We start from the raw sequence: 20,218 nt of genomic DNA, 5'->3' as shown, positions 1-20,218 counted from the left end.
GACAGCTTGAGGCTCTGTCTCAAAAAAAAAAGAATGGGGAAAAAAATATCCAATGTCCTCAATACTAATATATGAAACCATTATAGAAACAGCTACACAAACCAATATGTAAGTAACTACATGCCCACATGAAAGAAAAATACAAGCATTGCTAGTGAGGAGGAGGGGAGAGGGAAGAGAGGGAAGGGGGGCAGGGTGACTGGGGGGATCTCATCTAATGTGTGTAATGTGAGGGTTTTCAGCACGCCCCCCGAGTGAAGGGCTCAACTACAACTTGAACTTTACCTTAGAAATGAAAATAATGTAACCTAGGCCATTGTAGCCTCATATTAATCTGAAATTTAATAAAGAAAATCAAATCTACTCTTTCAGCAATTTTGTATTGTACATTATTAGTAACTCTAGTCACCATGCTTCCAACAGATGACTGAAACTTCCTTCTCTTGTGAACCGAAATTTAGTACCCTGTGACTAACACCCCCCACTCCCACCTTCCCCACCCTAGCCCCCGGCAGCCACCATTCTATTCTCTGCTTCAACAAGTTCAACTTTTTTAGACTCCACATGTATGAGTGAGATCCTGCAATATCTGTCTTTCTGTGCCTGACTTATTTCATGTAGTATAATGTCCTCCAGGTTCATCTGTGGCATCACAAATGACAGGAGTTCCTTTATAAAACCTGAAAAGTATCCCATTGTGTATTTATATAAACATTTTCCTTATTCATTCATCCAGTGATGGACATTTTGGTTGATTTCATATCTTGGTTGATTTCCTGTCTTGGCTGTTGCAATGAACACGGGAACGCAGGTGTCTCTCCTACCTACTGATTTCCTTCCTTGGGCTATTTACCCAGTGTGAGATTGCTGTATCACATGGTAGTTCTATGTTTAAGTTTTTGAGAAACCTCCATACTGTTCTCCATAGTGGTTGTACTAATTTACATTCCCTCCAAAAATGTGTGAGAGCTCTCTTTCCTCCACATCCTCTCTAACACTTGTTTTCTTTCATCTTTTCGATAACAGCCATTCTAACTGGGATGCGATGATATCCCTTGTGGTTTTACTTTGCATTTCCCTGATGGTTAGTGATCTTGAGAGTTTTTTTTTCATGTCTTTGTATGTCTTCTTTTGAGAAATGTCAGTTCAGATCATTTATCCATTTGTTCAATTGGGTTATGTGCTATGGCAATGTTCGCATTTCTGTCATTTTTGTTCCTGGTCACAGGAGTGGCCCTCAGAGACCCTGCTGTGTGCTGGGGGATTTGTATTTGTGGTCAGTTTTTAGCCTTTTTCTCAACCCTGAGAAAGCAGACTATCCTAGCTCCATTTTACACCTGAGGCCATGGGGCCTCAGGTTAGTCACCCACCTAGGCAATGGGCGTGGTGGCTGGGACTCAGAGATAAGTCTGCCTGATCCTTGGTTTTCTGAACGGACAGTGACTATTACAATGTAACAAGTATGGAAGGGTAGTTTCTTTCCTCAGAAGAAACTAGGATTTATTAACCTTTTATTTTTATCTATCTTTCTCATCCCCACACCTACTCTGCCTCCCCGACCATAGGAATTTTTTTTTTTTTTTAAGAGACAAAGTCAGCTCGGTGCCCATAGCACAGTGCCAGCCACACACACCGAGGCTGGTGGAATCGAACCTGGCCCGGGCCTGCTAAACAGCAATGACAACTGCAACAACAAAAAAATAGCCAGGCGTTGTGGCGGGCGCCTGTAGTTCCAGCTACTTGGGAGGCTGAGGCAAGAGAATCACTTAAGCCCAAGAGTTGAAGGTTACTGTGAGCTGTGATGCAACCGGCACTCTACCAAGGGCGACATAGTGAGACTCTGTCTCAAAAATAAATAAATAAAATAAAATAAAATAAAGAGATGAAGTCTTGCTCTGTCCTCTGGCTGGAGTGTAGTGGGGTCATCACAGCTCACTGCAGCCTTGAACTCCTGGGCTCTGACGATGTTCCTGCCTTAGCCTCCAGAGCTGAGATGACAGGTGCCACCACACCAGGCCATAGACAATTTTAATACCTCATTACGTTGTATGTATGTTTAGGTTTGGGGCACCTGTAGATGTCCATAAACCATGAGATATTTTTCTTGCCTTGCTCTAAAAACTAAAGACAACCCTGCTAAAAATTCAGGATTTGAATGAATTTATATTTGGTGTTAGTGACAGAGCACAGCGTTTTCTTTCTCTCTGCTGCCCAGGAGAGAGTGCTTTCTACTTGGGGTTCTCAGGTGTGTCTTGAACACTATGTATGACTCCAGGGCTGACAGGTTAAAGCCAAGGGAGTCCACCCTGTAGGGTCTGAAGTGAAGTCCAGTGTGTCCTCCCTGTTCTCTTCCCCCTCCTCTGGCTCATGGGATTGGTGCTAGGGCTCTGTGTGGACAGGCATTTACTCTCCCAGAGGGGACAGAGAACTCAGAGGTAGCCACAGCTCATGAAGTCGTGGGGCCAGTCACAGAACCTCAAAGAGAAGCCTCAGAAACTGTTGCACAGGACCTTCTACCTCTTCTCCCCTAGGCTTAGTCCTAGGGGTCACTGGGTGATGACTGGGGGATATTCCTGGCATGGAACAGGTGGGGGCCAGGGACACTGCTCAACACCCTGTAGTGCCCAGGAGGGACCCACCCCAGGGAACAGCCCAGCCCCACTGTCTGCAGTGCAGAGGGGAGCAACCCTGCTGCACAGGATCATGCACAGGGGCTGTTCTGGAAAGCTGGGGAGATGGGGGCAGAGTGTGGCATCAAGGCTCGGGTGTGTGTCAGAAAGGAAGTGACAGGTTTAAAAGCTATGCAGCTCCTTGTTCTTCTCTCCCTCTCTCCCATCCCACCCCTACCTGGTGTCTTACATAAAGACGTTTCTCCGTTTCTCCCGTGGAGGGCTCTCCTGGGAACTCACCCTCCTCATGCAGGAGGCTTAAGAGATATGGCTCTTCCCCACTGCTACTTGGGTCTGAATCAAAGGATTACAAACGCGAGCATCTGCTTTGCCGAGCACTCTCCTCCCAGAGGCCAGGTTTGCAGGAGCAGTGAGAGCTGTCCCTACGTCCTTGCTGAGCTGCCAAGGTTGGCCTTGGGTGAGGCCTGGAGGCTCACCTGTGGCCAAGTGGGTGGAGGAAGGAGGGCCTTGAGGGTGCACATGGATGGGGACTAGAGAGGTCAGAGATCAGCAATCCAACAGCACCTGTGCAGTTGAGGGGTGCTACAGGTATGGCGGGTAGAGGCAGGGATGCTATGCAGCATGATGTGGTGCCCAGGTGGCTCCACCCCAGAGAATGGCAGGGCCCCAGTGTCCAAAATGCCCAGGGGCAAAGACTCCGTGTTATTTGGAAAAAAAGTAGAATCCAATCTCTGCTCACACTGGACACCAGAATAAACTCCTGATAGGGCAGATGGTACAGACCAGGTGACCCCCAGTTCCTGGGGCTCCCCTTCTCTCTCCCTCCCCTCTCAGGGTGTGGATTTAAGTGTGTGCAGCCTCCTAGGACCTCAGCAGGTGATCCTGAGAGAAAGATCAATCCCTCACCTCCTGCCCTGTCCCCGAATTTCCCTGCCCTGGCTTTGTCGTTGCAAAATCCCCAGGTTTGGGAGTGGAGGGTTTGGCTGCCTGTGTCCCCCTGCACTACTTGGAGACATCAGGCTGTAAAATATTCCAAGCAAAATAGAAACCACCAAGAAACAGAGTATCTCTGGAGGGTCCAGCCCTTGAACTGCTGTTGGTGAGATCTGGTTTTTCCTTTTTCAACATGACAAATGATATAGCTGAGGTCCACAGCTGGAGCCTTGTGAGGCCAGCAAGAACTGCAGGGCTTCAGGGGCTACAGCATCTTTCGAGTGTCCTGCCATGGCCAAAATGCTTCTACGTGTTCTCCTTTACCTGATCTATAGGGATGCAGCAAGGCTCCCAGATGTCCTTCCCAGTTGACAGGCCAGATCCTAAGTGGGAGCTTACCTGGCATCCCCCAGCTCTATGGCTGTTCTCTCCCCAGATTGCTGGGCGCTGCTTGCTGTTCCTTAGCACTCACTGGTTTGATTAAAATCCACGTAATTGTTGAGTACTCCATGCAGGCCTGGCTCTGTGGGAGGTGTCTGAGCCACATGGCAAAACAAAACCACCACAATCCCTGCTGGAGGCATCTGGGCTTTTAAACCATCCATTGCAAATGGACATGGGGTCTCTTTAGGTGGGGTGGGATGAAAATGTCCTGGGATTAGATAGAGCAGATGGTTGGACAACCTTGGGAATATCCCCAAAGCCACTTAATTGCATACTTTAAAAGGTGGGTTTATGTACTTATTTTTTGTGTGTGTATATTGAAGGGGTACAACAGGATGTTTTGATACATATACATGGAGCAAAATGATTACTACTATGGTCAAACAATTTAACATTTCCACCAGTCTCACATAGTTAGCTTTTTTCTGTGGGTGGTAACAATCTCTAAAAGATACTTATTAGCAAATTTCTAGGATACAATGCACTATTTTTAACCGCACACCATGGTTCAATCTCAGTTGACACTTCCTACCCTTTCAATTCCGTTTCCCACCTCCCCAACCTCTGTAGCCAATTTTCTACTCTCTTGCTTCTATGTATCAAGGATTTTGTGTTTTGTTTTGTTTCTAGAGTCCACATGTAAGTGAGATCATGCAGTATTTTCCTCTCTGTGTCTGGCCTCTTTCACTTAGCATCATGTCCTCCAGGTTCCAAAGGGGTGAATTTTATGGTATGTGACTATCCCAAGAAAAGGAAGGAAGAAAGAAAGGAAAGAAGGAAGGAGAGAAAAGTAGGAATGACAGAAAGAGGGAGGGAGGGAGAAAAGAAAAAAGGACAGAATGAAGGAAGGATGGAAGGAGAGGAGAGGGAAGGGAGGGGAGCGGAGAGGAGAGGAGAGGAAACTGAACAAGCTGGGAAGAGAGATGGAGAGAAGTGCCTCCCAGGACACACTGGGGTGCTAGGGGTGCTGGAAGGAGCCCTTTCTATTCAGGTGTTCCCTGACTGCCACCATTGTACATGGCATCTGTTTCCCAAATGATTCCCACTTGATTGATTTCTCCCTGGAAGCACTTGGCACCTGCTACCTGCCATGTTCACTGCCTGTGTCTGAGACTTACCTGCCCTGCTGGGTAGCGGGGCTAGGTTTAATACGGTATGCCTTGAACTTCATACTAATCTGTGAGCAGGTTTCACTTTGCTCTTGGCTGTGCAGTTTCTGTGGTAGGCCCTGAGGAGAGGTCCTTTCTCCTCTGTTCCACTGCCCCCCCACCAGGGTTGGAATTCATCCAGACTTGGCACATGAAAGCCCAGAATTCTTGTCCGGCTGAGCGAACGATTGAAGGTCACTGGAGAACAGCCCGGCGCCAGCTGGTACAACTCATGCTAGAAGACAGAATGGCTGGGACAAAGTTCACCCACACTGAGCTCACCTTGTGCTGAGACCATGGGCATCTGCAGTGGTCATCTCACCGTCAAGTCCATGGGCTTGGGGATAGCCATCACCTGGACTTTAAGGGTTTGGGATGAGGAAGTTTCCAGTTTGTAGATGTGAAAGCAAAGAATGAGAAACCATCATAAAAATGAGCTGTACAACATGAGTGTCCATAGCAGCTGATGGATAATCACCAAAAACTGGAAATAATACAGTGTTCATCAATAGATGAATGGACAAAACCCGATGTGGTCCATCTACACACTAGAATATCACTCAGCTATGAAAAAGAAGGAGGCTCTGACACAGGTCACAATGTGGATGGACCCTGAGGACATCGTGCTCAGTCAGAGAAACCAGACAGACACAGGACACACTGTGTGAGATTCCATTTATATGAAATGTCCAGAACAGGCAGATCCATAGAGTGGATTCATGGCTGCTAGGGTGGAGGAGGGGATGAGGAGTGACTGCTATGGGGACAGGGCTTCTTTCTGGGGTGATGAGAATGTTCTGGTACTAACTGAGCCACAGGCGCTGCCCCTTACTAATTTCATTTTTTTTGCAGTTTTTAGCCGGGGCTGGGTTTGAACCTGCCACTTCTGGCATATGGGGCTAGCGGCCTACTCCTTTGAGCCACAGGCACTGCCTAGATGGTTGTTCAATTTTAAAAATATAACTAAAAACACTGAACTGTATACTTTAAATGTGGAAATCAAGTGGTACAAACATTATCTCTCAGTAAGACTGTCTAAAAAAAAGCATGAATGATTCCTGGTTAGGGGGTCTATACACTGAGCATTTCGGCCCTCTCTGTTTCCTGGTTTTGATCATGTTCCCTAGTATTGGGTGCCACCATCAGGGCAGGTGGATGAAAGGCACATGGGACCCCCTCCATACTATTTCTGAAATTCTCTGTGAGGCCTTAGTCAATTCAGTAATTCAAAGTTTAAGCATTATAGCGCAGACAGCCCCTGCATGGTTAGAAGTGGAGAGTCCTGGCCTCTCGCAGCCCTGTGGGCATATGGCTAGGGCCTTTTCACCTTTCATCTCTGCCAAGCCTGAGCTGCGCTGGTCCTGAGTGGCTGCTCAGGTCCCGCAGCTCTCGGAGCCCAAAGGGGTTCAGGGCATTCCTGCAGCAGGGGCGCCACCTGCAGGGCACATCGGGGATTTCAGCACCCTATCCTGGCCTTTTATGGACAGCAAATGAGCCTGAGCTCAGAGAAAGGGAAACAGCATTATTTTTTTCAGTTAGTTGCTTTATTAAACAAATATTTTATGTTGGAATAACTTTAGATTTTTTGGAGAGTTGCAAAGAAGCCAGCAAATTCCTGTCTACCCCTCACCAGCTCCCTCTTATGTCAGCCTTATGTAATTTCCATGCATCTGTGAAACCCATGTGGGGACCTTTCTATTAGCTGAATTCCATTCTTTAGCTCAATTTTGTCATTTCCCCTCCCCTCTGCCCTTTTTTTGGTCTCAGGACCTCTTCTAGGATTTCTTTTCCTTTCTGGGCTGTGACAATGGTTTGTTTTTTCCTTGTTTTTCATGACCTTGACAGTCCTGAGGGGGACTGGCCAGGTGTCCTATGTTCTGCTGATGGGATGTGTTTGCTGTTTTTGCATGATTAAATTGGGATTCTGGACTCTGGGACCAGGAGCAAAGTGCTTTTTTCCCTTGTGTCATATTGGGGTAGTCAGCACTTATTGAGCACCAACTATATTTGAAAGTCTTATAAAAGTGACTCCATTTAGTCCTTAGAAAAGGCCAGTGGAGCCACATGTGGCAGTGGGTGGGGAGTGAGTCTAGGGGCTTCTCCCCACCCCAGCTGTCTTTTTAGACTGCTACTATCATGGGACAGTTTTCCATGGACAGACCTAGGTTTCCTGAGCTCGGGCACCAAATCCAGCTATCTTTACCACCCAACCCTGATCTACTCCCTACTTTGTCAGACTACAAGCCTTAGGCTCTCCACCTTCTGTCCTCTGGGAGGCCCTGTGTCCTCCTTGGCTGGGTGACTTCACACCATAAATAGGGCTAAAACAGGAGGTCTTACCAGAGGTGATCCCAGTCCTGGGGGCCTCTGTACAACGTCTGGGGACATTGTCTGTGATTGTCATGACTGGGGCTGCTCCTGGCCTGGAGTTGGTGGAGGCAGGGATGCTTCTCAGCACTCTGCAGTACCCAAGGTGGCCCCACCCCAGAGAATAATCCAAGCCCAATGTCCACAGTACCCAGGGGAGAGACCCTGAATTAGCCCAAACACCCCAGCCCTATCTATGCAGCCCTGCACTTCTAGCCTCACTGGCCATCTGGGCATGTTGCCCCCTGGCTGGGTGATGGTGCTGGTATCAGTCACCCTTCCTCCTTTCTTCTTGGAGTAGTGTCCATCCCATGAGGCAAAGTGAGGACCTTGCAGCCAGATCACTCTCAAATCCCTCCCCCGGCTGTGTTACACCTGGGGCCATGGTTTGACTTGCTGGGCCTGTGTCTTTGAGAACCAGGTTAGAGTCCACTGTGGTCCCAGCATCATGCCTTGGCGAGCATGCATCCTTATGTTAGTCGGTTTGTTGATAAAAGTAGAGACCAGTGCTGGGCCAAGTGAGGGGGGAGGAGGGCATTGAAAATCCTTCACTAAAGATGAAGTGGTTGCTGTCTCTTAAAGCTATTAAAGGGACTTTTGGTACAGGAGGGTTAAAAGAAATGACCACATATCTTCACAAAAAAGATTTGCATGCAAGCATTCGTAGCAGCAAGATTTGTAATCACCAAAAAGTGGAAACAACTCACATGCCTATCAAAAGATGAGTGACAGATCAGCAAAGTGTGGTCTCTCCACATGATGGAGTGTTACTTGGCCATGAAAGGGAATAAGCCTCTGACAGTGGCTGCAGCAGGGATGCATCTGGAAAACATCATTGATTATCTGTGGCAGTTTCTCTGTGGGCTAATCTAGTTCCAGGGCAGGCCACGTCTTGGTGTGGCCTGCAGGGTGACTTCCCTGTTTGAGTGATGCCCATTTGGGCCTTACTAAGAAACGCAGCAGTGACCTGGCTCGGCCAGGGCTTCTTGGTTCAGTTCTCTAATGCAGGGTCAGAATGAGGGGGCCGGGCACACCAAGCCAGCCTCAGTGTGGTTCATAGCAGTGAAAGGACATGGCTGAGTCAGTAAAGGTGAAAGGCGTGTGCAGTGAGTGGGGAAGCCAGGCCCAGCTTCCAGAACTCTCTCCCCGTGGAGTCACGCAGGACACGCTCCACCTCCAGCAGTGAGCTGTGAGGACATGCATGAAGCATTGTCTCTGGGGAAGCTCCCAGAGATCCAGCCCCAGGGTCTTCATGGGATCTGGTCATGTGCTCCCCAGCCACCTGGCCTGTGCCAAGATTCCAGACCCCAGAGGACAGCAGGGGTTGGACGTAGACTGCAGGGGTTGCAGGAGCAGGTTAGGCCCAGCAGCCCCTGCTGTCAGGCTCCCAACTACCCCAAGGGCAGACTTGCCAATGCCTTCTAGGGACATATTCCCAGGTCTGTGGTGCCAGCTCTGTTCTGCTCAGAGATGGACTGTCTCAGTTCAGCTGGGACCTGAGGAGTTTCCCAAGACTCAGGACTTTTATCCTTGGGCAGACTTGGATTAGTGGGCACCCAGGACAGAACACTAACTCCATCTCCTTCTCCTTCTCCTCCTCCTCCTTCTAGGGGGACTATGCAGCTCAAGAGACGCAGATGAACATCTTTTATAAACTGTACAAAGTCAAGTAAACACTGATCCTTATGTTCTATTCAGTTTAAACACATGGAAAATATGTTAGAACAATATTGCAAATCTCCATTAACTCTTTTGGTGAGTTTGCTTCTTGAATGGAACCTAAGTTTCCCAGCCTCTTCTTCCTGCTGTCTCCAGTTTGGCTGAGAAATGAAAAGGCAGGGCTCCCACAGATTATCTCCACTCTGGTGTAGTCACAGGCAGGGGATCCTCCTTTGATGTCAACCCTGATTGATACCCACACAGCACCTCCAGCTGAGCTGTTTTGGTCTAAAATGTTGTTTCTCTTCCAGGGAGAAAAGCTTGGATTCCAAGCCTCTCGGTGCTGGGGACAGCCAGGTCTTGCACACAGGTCAGTGCCACAAAGTTTTCCTTTGTTCTGTTTTTAAAGTTGAAGCTGGTGTTCCGTTGGCTCTTTGGAACTTTGGGCTGTTGTTAGGGAGGGTGTTTCGGCCTTGACTGCTGTTTGTATGTGGCTCTAAGGGCTCCTCAGGACTCAGGACTCAAAACAGGGGTACAAGATGGGGGGAAGCACATGGCTGTGCCACCTGCTATTGTGGGGTGTTTTCAGAAAGATGCTTTGGCCCTTTCCCACTCACATGCGATGGTCTACTCCCAGAACAGAGCTGAGTCTCTGGACATGATAAGTGTCTGAAAGCTGATATCTACCCTGGTGGGGAGGCGGACTAAGGATACTCCAGGAAGCACTGGTGTTCTAGTCCTTTTGTGTTGTTATAAAGGAATACCTGGGGCTGGGCAATGTGTACAGAACAGAGGGTTATTTGATTTGTGGTTCTGCAGGTTGTACTAGACATGTGGCGCCTACACCTGCAGCTGGGGAGGGGCCTCAGGCTCCTTCTGCTCTAGAGACAGGTGTGGCCTGTGGTGGGAGGGAGGAAAGCAGAGCCAGAGGGGAGAAGGTAGCTGGGCTTGTGTTTTTGTTTTTAAATCAGTCAGCTCTCTCAGGAATTAATGAAGCAAAAGCCCAGTCATTACCCCAGCCAAGCCACTGATGAGGAATCTGTTCCCAGCTGTATCATTCAGAAAGATTTTTTTGGACAAGTTAGGAGCAAAGCTAAGACTCAGATCCTGGTCCCTTAACTCGCCTCTGTTTTTTTGCTTCTGGTGTTACTCCCAGAGGATTTTGAGAAGCTTTTAAAATGTAGGAGGAATGGAATCATTTAAAAATAAGTTCATGTGCCTTTGCTTTGTTGGTGTAAAAAATAAAACTCACATACACAAATACATCAGAAAAGAAGGCAGAATTCCCAGTCAAAGCAGATCTGTAGGTACAGAAAGGTAGTTCATGGAAGCCAAAGGCTGGGGCTGACCCCAGGCACCAGGGATCTCATGGGGGTGATGGGACCATCCAGAACTGTATGGTTGGCCAACTGTGGGGGTGGCCACACAACTTGATGAATTAAGAAATCTTTGAGTTGAACACTTCAGTTGGATTTTATGACATGTAAACTGTACCTTAGAAAAGTTAAAACATGTACCTCAGGTCCTGGATGAACTTGGACAGTCTATCTGACAAGCAGATAGAGCTGGATAGCAGAACAGAGCTGGCAGCATGGACCTGGGTCTATGTCCCCAGAAGGCACTGTCAAAGCTGCCCTTGGTGGCCTCTATTTAGCTAAACCCAATAAAAGTCATTTTGGTTTCATCCTTAGGAGACATTTTTTAAGCCTCAAGTAGACACCTGAGTGTTCACCTCCTTGAAAAGAGTGAGAAGCCACAATTGTTATGGGCAATAACTCCAAAGCAGACTTCCTTAAAAGAAAAGAATATGCACAGAGGTACAAATGAGTTAATCAACCCAAATGTCCATACCAGGCATGAATGGACGAAGACAATGTGGTCCATCCACACGCTGGAGTATCACCCACCCGTGACAAGGAACGAGGCTCTGACACAGGTCACAAAGTGGACAGATCTTGAGGACATCATACTTAGTGAGAGAAGCAGACACAGAAGGACACACAGTGTGAGATTCCATTTATATGAAATGTCCAGAACAGGCAGATCCACAGGGATGGGACTTGGATTCATGGGTGCCAGGGCTGGGGAGGGGGTGAGAGTGACTGCTGATAGGGACAGGGCCTCTTTTGGGGGTGATGGAATATTCTGGAATTAGAGGTAACAATTACATGACTCTTGTGAATATACACAATGCCACTGAATTGTGTGGTATATGAATTAGATCTCAATAAAGCTGATGCACATATACACACAGAGAAGTGTTTTATATATATGTATATAAATTATAGATACAGAAAGCTTTTATATATATATGAAATAATCCAAACATAAAGTGTAAAAAACTTCATATTGTATGATTCCACTTACAGGAAGTTTCTAGAAAAAGCTACAGATCAGTTGCCTGGAGGCTGGGACTGCAATAGGAGCAACTTTGGAGGCCAGTGACAATGTTCTGTAATGAGATCATGTTGATGGTTGCAGCCATAAAATTAGCTGAAACTCTTGGAATTGTGTATACTTAAAGATGAGGATCCTGGGTGGTGCCTGTGGCTCAGTGAGTAGGGTGCTGGCCACATATAGTAGGGTGGTGGGTTCAAACCCGGCCCCTGACAAAATGCAGCAAAAAATAGCCAGGCATTGTAGCGGGTGCTTGTAGGCCCAGCTACTTGGGAGGCTGAGGCAAGAGAATCACCTAAGCCCAGGAGTTGGAGGTTGCTGTAAGCTGTGACGCCACGGCACTCTACCCAGGGCAACATAGTGAGACTCTGTCTCCAAAAAAAAAAAAAAAAAAAAGATGAGGCTCTTTGGTGTGTAACTCATATCCCAGCAAAGCTGTAAAACAAACAAAAGAGCTCAATCCAAAAGACAGAGCAGAAGACAGCACCTGAGGGGAAGGGGGTGCAGAGCCATGGGAGGCAGGGTGTGGTGGCTCACGTCTGTAATCCTAGCACTTTGGCAGGCTAAGGTGGGAGAATCATTTGAGCCTACGAGCTTGAGACCAGCCTGGGCAACATATTGACACCCCATCTGTACACAAAGTAGGAAAATTAGCTGGGCATAGTGGCATATGCCTATAGTCCCAGCTATTCAGGAGACAGAGGCAGGAGGATGGCTTCAGCCCAGAAGTTGGAGGCTGCAGTAGGCTATGATGATGCCACTTCACTCCAACCTGGGAGACGGAGCTGGCCCCGTCTCTTACAAGAAAAAAAAAAAAGTCTCAGGACCTGGGGTTGTCCACACCACAGGTTTGGTGTTGGGCTTCTTAAACATTCAGTTCAACAGGGACACTCCATTGGTCACAGAAGTAACAGCATCTTCGAGGTGAAGTACAGCAGCACCTGGCAAGAAGCATTGGGTTTGTTTGTCTCCTGTGGGTCTTCTTGGAAAGACCTTGTTCTACGGGGTCATTGTCCTCCAAGACCTTTTCCAATAACAAATGTTGCCCACCGGGGATCAGGGAGAACAGTTCTTGGGCAGGCAGGTCTGTTGGCTGGAGGGCTCAGGTTAGAGCTGCCAGATCCTCATACAGAGCACTGATAGGCACAGGGGCCTCCTGTATTAGCTGTGACAAATATTACCACTGACTAAGAATAGCTTACTACGTACAATGTTACCATCTGACAGTTCTGGAGTCAGAAGTCCAAAATGGCCTCACTGGGCTAATGTCAGGGTATGGCAGGGCTGGTCCCTCCTGGGGAATCCAAGGGAAAACCTGTCTCCCACCTTTTCCAGCATCTAGAGGCTGCCCAGAACCCTTGGCTTGGGGCCCTTTCCTCCCCCTTCAGAGCCAGCAGCGTAGTATCTTCCAATCTCTGCCTCTGACTCTCCTGCCTCCTCGTGTGAGGACCCTGTGGAGACACTGGCCCCCTGCCCCAGTAATCCAGGATAACCTCTTGTCTCAAGGTCCTTAACTTAATCCTGCCTGCAGAGTCCATTTTGCCACTTAAGGAGCTATATCCACAGATTCCAAGGATTAGGAGTTTGGTATTTCTGGGAGGCTGTTATTCCCTCTGCTGAAATGGGGGTGCACACTGAGCTTGCTTTCTCTCTTACCTGGTCAACATGTCCCCAGGGTCCATCAGGTGTGACAACAGTCAGTCTTCATGGGACTGGGTCTCCCAGACTGGGATCCTCTGTAAATACTGGGTCCCTTCTTGGACTAACCCCAAGAGGCACCTCCCAATTGCTGGGGTAGCTTAATGCCTTAGTATTAATTTCCATAATTTCATAGTATCAAGTTGGTATTTTATGCACAGTTACTGGAACTGAAGCCATTTCATCTCTTGCCTGAGGTGGAAACCCTTGGTGTGGTTGGTTTGGGTTTGGTTTTATGTGCTGATATGTCAGTGGTCTGGGGAAGGTGATAGATATGAATGAAACACAGACAAATGAGGAAACAGTAAACCCCGAGGTGGGGCTGGCCATGGCCAACCTACCAGGCCAAGACAAGAAGGGCCTACCTGCAATGCTATTTAGGGTTCTAGTTTATAATTCTGTCTCACACACAAGCTGTCATAAAACTGTGTTGCACAGCTGGCCTTGTCATCCTCTAGACTACAAGGTATATCTTCAAAGTTGGGCTGCTCCTTCTTTCTCTGGTTTGTCTGCTCAGGGGTCCTAAAACTACAGCCTCAGGCCAAACCATGCTTGCTGCCTGTTTTGTACAACCCATGAGCTAAGATGGTTTTTACATTTTTAAATGATTGGCAGAAAAAAGCAAAAGAAGAATACAATTTCATGATATGTGAAAATAATATGAGCTTGATAATTCCACATGTGTAAATGTGTCTTGGTGCACAGCTATGCCTATCATTTACCTACCATTGAAGGCCACTGTTATGATACAACAGCAGAGTTGAATAATTGTGGCGAGTCTGTGGCCTGCAAAGCCCCAAATTTTGAAACAGTTTGACAAGCCTGGTTTTTGGTCATCTCGTCTTAATGAATATTCTCAAGTCATTGTGCCAGGAGGACCCTGGGATCCTCCTCTCTCTGGCTGACTTTCCTAAAGTGGAGATTCCTTCTGTAGCAGCCATGGATGGTGGTCTTCCCTCCCTTCCTCTGTTTATTCTTCTATCTGGTCCTTCTCTGTCTTTGAAACCTTCTGTGTGCTCACTGGAATATAATAAGAGCACCTTGTTCCTGTTCTCAGCGGACCCACAGTCTAATGGAGGAGGGGACAGTTTTGAGGCAGCAGCCCGGTTTTTCTGGTGATCATCTTCACAGGGAGCCAATGGGCGCAGAGGGTAGCATTCTAGCACTGCCCATGCCCAGGCCTTTCTCCTGAGTCTTCGGGCATGAGCAGGATTCCACCAAATGAGTTGGGCTAAGGAAGGAGACTCCAGATCTAGGGAGACACATTGGGACAGAGTCTTAAGAGAGAAGCTATCCCTAAAACCAGAGAGCAATTAGCAGCAGAATTGGAGTCCCTATCTCTTCTGGCTCAGGTATGCTCCAGCCAGGTGCAAAGCAGACATCTGTGTTTAACTTTGTTGGGCAGAGTGGGATGGTGTGCGTGTGTGTATGTGCATGCCTACACTGTGTGTGAGAAACAGCTGAGCCCTGCTCACCCAGTCTTCAAAGGACAGGCTTCTTGTAAAAGACAACAAAAAAGTAAAATGAGGAAAAGTACAAAGAAGAAAACCAAGTCCCCTAAAACTCCCCCGGCCCAACAATGACTGCTGTTCACATCTTGGTGAGCAATTCCCGGAATCTTTTTGTGAATTATGTTCACACATATGATTTTACGTTAATAGGGATTTTGTTCTTTAATGGGCTTATTTTGATGAATGGGTATCTTTCCTTGTCAGTTAGCTTAGATTTCCATCATCATTCTTAACGCTTGCTTAACTTTATTTATTTATTTATTTATTTAGAGACAGAATCTCACTCTGTTGCCCTGGGTAGAGTGCTGGGCCATCACAGCAATCTCAAACTTTTGGGCTTGAGTGCCTCAAACTCTTGCTTCAGCCTCCCAAGTAGCTGGAACTACAGGTACCTGCCACTATGCCTGGCTAGTTTTTCTATTTTTAGTAGAGATGGGGTCTTACTATCGCTCAGGTTGGTCCCAAACTCCTGAGCTCAGGTGATCTACCCATCTCAGCCTCCCAAAGTGCTGGGATTACAGGCGTGAGCCACCATGCCCAGCTGTTTTATTTATTTTTAAATAATTTTATAATTAATTTTATTGGTTCTCCCTTGATGGGCTTTTGGGGTGTTTCTTCTTTCTTCTCTCCTCTCTTTCTCTTTCCTCACTCTCTCTTCCTCCCCCCTCGTTTGTTCTTTTTTCCCTTTCTTTCCTCTTTCTCTCTCTTTTTTTTTGAGACGGAGTCTCACTCTGTTGACCCAGCCTAGAGCACTATGGCATCATAGCTCACAGCAACCTCAAATTCCTGGGCTCAAGTGATCCCCTTGCCTCGGCCTCCTGTGTAGTTGGGACTATAGGCACTTGCCACAACACCTGGCTAATTTTTTACATTTTTAGTAGAGAGGTGTCTCACTCTTGCTCAGGATGGTCTTATACTCCTGATCTCGAGGGATCCTCCTGAGTGGGCTTCCCAGAGTGCTAGGATTACAGGGGTGAAGATGAACTGTTCCACCACACCCAGCCTTTCCTCAATCTTTTTCTTTATCTTTCACTCTTTTTCCTCCTATTTTCAACCTTTCTTTCTTTCTCTCTTTCTTTCTTCTCTCTCTCTCTCTCCCCTTCCCTTCCTTCCTTTCTTTCATTCTTTTCCCCACCTTGGTATACCCTTGGTTATGGTTTAATATATATTCCTGTAAGTGGATTTGCCATGTTCTGTGAGTGCTTGTGTGTGTGAGATTTACTTTTTGACATTCAATCTCAATGACTTCCAGAAATGCCCCATTTCCCACTCAGAGTGCCCATTTCTCCACCCTCCCAATGCCAGTTTTAAATCTTTGCCAATCTGACAAGTAAGGACAGTTCATCTTTGTTTTGTTTGGGTCTCCTGGTTGCTAGCGAATGCCCGCTGTTCTCTCACTTGTCTTAGGTGAATTGCCCGGATGTGTTCTGTGCTGAACCTTCTGCTAAGGTTTCTCCCTCTCCTTGGTTTGTTTGAAGTCTTTATATATATTTGTTTGAACTCTGCAAATATTTTTCTGAGCGTGTCTCTTGACTTTGCTTATAGTGCCCTTTGTTTTTTGTGGCATTTTTCCAAATTTTAAGATTATAAAAAAAAGTGTGTATTTTGTACTGCAGGTTGTACACTTAAATCTTGAACCACTCGAAATTTAACTATTTTGGTGGGTCTTATGGAGGTGGGTGATTCTGTCCTCCCACCCCTACCCAGGTGACCCTGGGCAATGTGTGAGGACATTTGTGGTTGTCACCACTGGGCAGGGGAGAGCTCTGTGACCTCCAAATCAATGCGTATGTTTTTCTGATAGCTCTTTGTTCTCCCTGAGAGTTTCTGAACATTTCTGCTGAGAGCATTACTGAAGCCTTTTATCTTGAGAGCGGCCCTTGTGTGGTAAGCAAACTCAAATCCTAGCTTGCCAGTCAGAGCTCGTTTCTTTCCCCCTGGCTGGTTACCGGCTTTCAGCCTGTCCTGGACATGTTGAAATTCACATTATTATCAGTTCTTTCCCTGGACAAGTTGTTCCTCTGAAAGAACTGCCAAGATATACTGTCAAAACCTTGAAATGTTCTGCTCATGGAAGGTCACGGGCTGCCACTGCTGCCTTCCCCACAAAAACTACACAGTGTACACGTAATTAGGGGGTGCCATGCTGAACCCCCTCAGGGGCCTCTGCCCTGGCACCCAGCTCCTGAAATGCTCTCCTTAAACCCTGCAGCCACTGAGTCTGCAGCCGAGGACATGTGGTGCTTCCCAAGGCTGCAGGGGAGTTCAGACTCAACCTTGACCCTTTAGTAGCAGGATTGCCTAGAGGTGGTCCTGCCCTCCAAAGGACACTGGGAGATGTCTGGTGACATTTATGGTTGTCACAATTGGGGGTGCTCCTGGTATGGAGTGAGTAGAGGCCAGGAACACTGCCCAGCACCATGCAATGCCCATAATTGCCTCACCCTACAGAACAATCCAGCCCCAATGTCCACAGTGTCTGAGGGAGAGACCCTGAGTTAATTATTTAGGGAAAAAAAATGAGTCCATTCAGGACACTGAAATAAACTCCTGATGGGGCAGACAGTACAGACCAGGTGACCCCCAGCTCCAGGGACTCCCCTCGTCTCTCCCTCCCCACTCAGGGTGTAAATTTAAATGTGTGCAGCTTTCTAGAACCTCAGCAGGGCAGGTGGTTGTGGGAGGCACAGTCTTGGGGGGTCTGTGGAATCCCTTGACTTAGGAATGGGGGCTTCAGTTGGGGGCACCTTTGTCCCCAGGAGATATTTTTGGCTGTCCGGATTGATGGATGCTAGTGGGCAGAGACCAGAAATGCTGGGCAGCGTCCTACAATGCACAGGACGGCCCCGCAACCCAGAATGATTTGGCCACAGTGCCAATGGGAGAAACCCTGGTGCACAAGAACATTGCGTGGTGGAGTGAGTCAGGATCATCCTTTTTATTCTCTGCTTGGCAGAGTTACTGTGGGTCCCACTCAGGTCCCCGTAAACCAACCCACTCTTTGGAGCCCTGTAAATTAAGGCCAGTGGCAGACATCTTCTCACTTAGCCCTTCTGCAGGGTCAGTTATTGCCACCACCTGATTTTACCCATTTGAAGCTCAAGACCCAGAGAGGCTCAGATTCACGAGGACAGAGCAGGGGACAAGTCGGTAGGGGAGCACCCCCCCACAGCTGCAGCACGCATGTGTGCCTGTTGCTAAGCAACCGTTTGACCAGTCCGCCTCCAGTGGAGTGAGGGTTGCGGCGCAGACACGGATCGGAGGAGTCATACGACCTCGGCTGCCTTTGACTCAAAACACACACGGATGATGAGTAGTCAGGGGATGGGGGACACCAAGGAACCAAGTGGGAGCCAGAGAGGTGGCCTCCTGTACCTATGTCCCCCAGGGCCCATTCTTGGTTCTGTCAACTCCCCCTGCTCTCCCCAGCCTGATTCCACCTTGATGGTGGACACTGATGGTGTTAGGCTCTTGGATTCTGATTTTTCTTCCCTCGGCTTCATCCTTTTAGGCAGCAAACACCCACCAGCATGGCCACTGACGGGCCAGGTGAACACCCTTGGCTCTATTTGCACAAGTCCTCAGCCCACGAAGGGCATCCTACAGCAGATGGTTACTGTGCAGGGCCAGGGCCCAGGTGGGGTCTACTCAGAAGCTCGGGGCCCAGCAGAGGCCTCAGGATGTGGCCTAATGTGTTGAGAGCTGACAGCCTTGCAAAAATGTCCCGTTAGAACTCCCAGCTTTACTTAATTATTTTTACTGGACATGGCTATAAATTATGTTTTAAATAAACTCTTTATAATTTTAGGTTTACAGAAAACCCATAAAGATAGTACAGAGAAGTTGGGTGTGGGACTCACACCTGTAATCCCAGCACTTTGGAAGGCCAAAGTGAGAGGATAGCTAGGAGTTCAAGACTAGCTTGAGCAATAGAGCAAGACCCTGTCTCTAAAAAAAAACTTGGTAGAAAATTAGCCAGGTGTGCTGGTGGCATGTGCCTGTATTCCTGGCTACTTGAGACAGGAGGATCACTTGAGCCCAGGAGTTTGAGGCTGCTGTGAGCCATGTTGATGATACTGCACTCTAACTTGGGTAACAGAGTGAGTCCCTCTCTCTAAAAAGAAAAAAGAAGAAATTACAGAGAATTTCCATCTACCCAGCTCCCAGCATCCTCTTATCTTACCCTCTCACCCAACTAAGCAGCTGGCATCCACACTCTGCTGTTAACTCACCTCCATAATTTACTCAGATTTTATCCATCTCTCTGGTCCAGAACCCTATTCAGGATCCCATGTGACATTTAGTTGTCACACCTCCTTGGGCCCCTCTGGGCTGTGACAGTTTCTTAGAGGTCTCTCATGACCTTGATGATCTTGTGGACAGGCTGGGTATTATGCAGCTATCCACCAACCTGGATTTGTCCATTTTCTCAGGATTAGGCTGAGGTTGTGAGGTTTGGGTTTGGCTCCCTCTGTTCACATCCTATCAGGGGCACTTGAGACCCCAGGACATTGCCTGTGGTGTTGATCTTGGACACGTGGTGAAGGTGGGTCCCCTGGCTTCCCTGCTCTGTTCTTTGGAAGTGAATCCCTGAGTCCCAAACTTGGGGAGAGGAGAGAGGAGTTAAGCTCCACCTCCAGGAGGTAAACATATCTGTTTATCTTAAATGGGATTCTTCTGAATTACTCTTACAAATATACTTTAATAACTTAAAAAAGAAATCCTGATATGGGCTCTTGGTTTTTGTGTTTTTTTTTTTTTTTTGGCCAGGGGCTGGGTTTGAGCTCGCCACCTCTGGTATATGGGGCCAGTGCCCTACCCCTTTGAGTCACAGGCGCTGCCCAGTTTTTGTGTTTCTTTGAGTTTTGTTTCCAGCAGCAGGCTAGGTTTTTAGCCTCCAAAGTCTTACCTTTGTAGGCAGCAGTTTATCTGTTCTTTTGGGGACCCCTTCCCTAGTGAATGGGGTAAGGGGAAGATGTCCCCATAGGACAGGCTGCCTTGGGATTAAACCACACGTCATCCAAGCTTGATAAACCACAGTTTCTGGGGTTTGTTTGTTTGTTTGTTTAGAGATAGAGTTGCCCTCGGTAGAGTGCTGTGACATCACAGCTCACAGCAACCTCCAACTCCTAGGTTTAGACGATTCTCTTGCCCCAGCCTCCCAAGTAGCTGGGACTACAGGCGCCTGCCACAACACCCGGCTATTTTTTTGTTGCAGTTCGGCTGGGGCTGGGTTTGAACCCGCCACCCTGAGTATATGGGGCCGGAGCCCTACTCACTGAGCCACAGGCATGGCCCAACAGTTTCTGTTTTGTTTTTTTTTTTGAGACAGAGCCTCAAGCTGTCCCCGTGGGTAGAGTGCCATGGCGTCACAGCTTACAGCAACCTCCAACTCCTGGGCTCAAGCGAGTCTTCTGCCTCAGCCTCCCAA

The 20,218-nt window shown here is 47.9% G+C and overlaps 1 protein-coding gene across 1 annotated transcript in view; it reads left to right on the top strand.

The window, feature by feature from the left end:
• The window catches only part of GNG7 (G protein subunit gamma 7), a 166,824-nt gene that overhangs the window by 36,140 nt on the left and 110,466 nt on the right, over window positions 1-20,218 (top strand). Inside the window, exon 2 of the mRNA XM_023512609.1 lies at window positions 9,493-9,551. The gene's annotated coding sequence lies outside the window, so the exon portion shown is untranslated. The remainder of the gene's footprint in view (window positions 1-9,492; window positions 9,552-20,218) is intronic.

The sequence above is a fragment of the Otolemur garnettii genome, unplaced genomic scaffold (genome assembly GCF_000181295.1).
Source record: "Otolemur garnettii isolate 467f Iridium unplaced genomic scaffold, OtoGar3 scaffold00029, whole genome shotgun sequence".
Classification (NCBI taxonomy): domain Eukaryota; kingdom Metazoa; phylum Chordata; class Mammalia; order Primates; family Galagidae; genus Otolemur; species Otolemur garnettii.
Note: the sequence above shows the minus strand (reverse complement) of the source record. Positions and strands in the feature narration are given on the sequence as shown.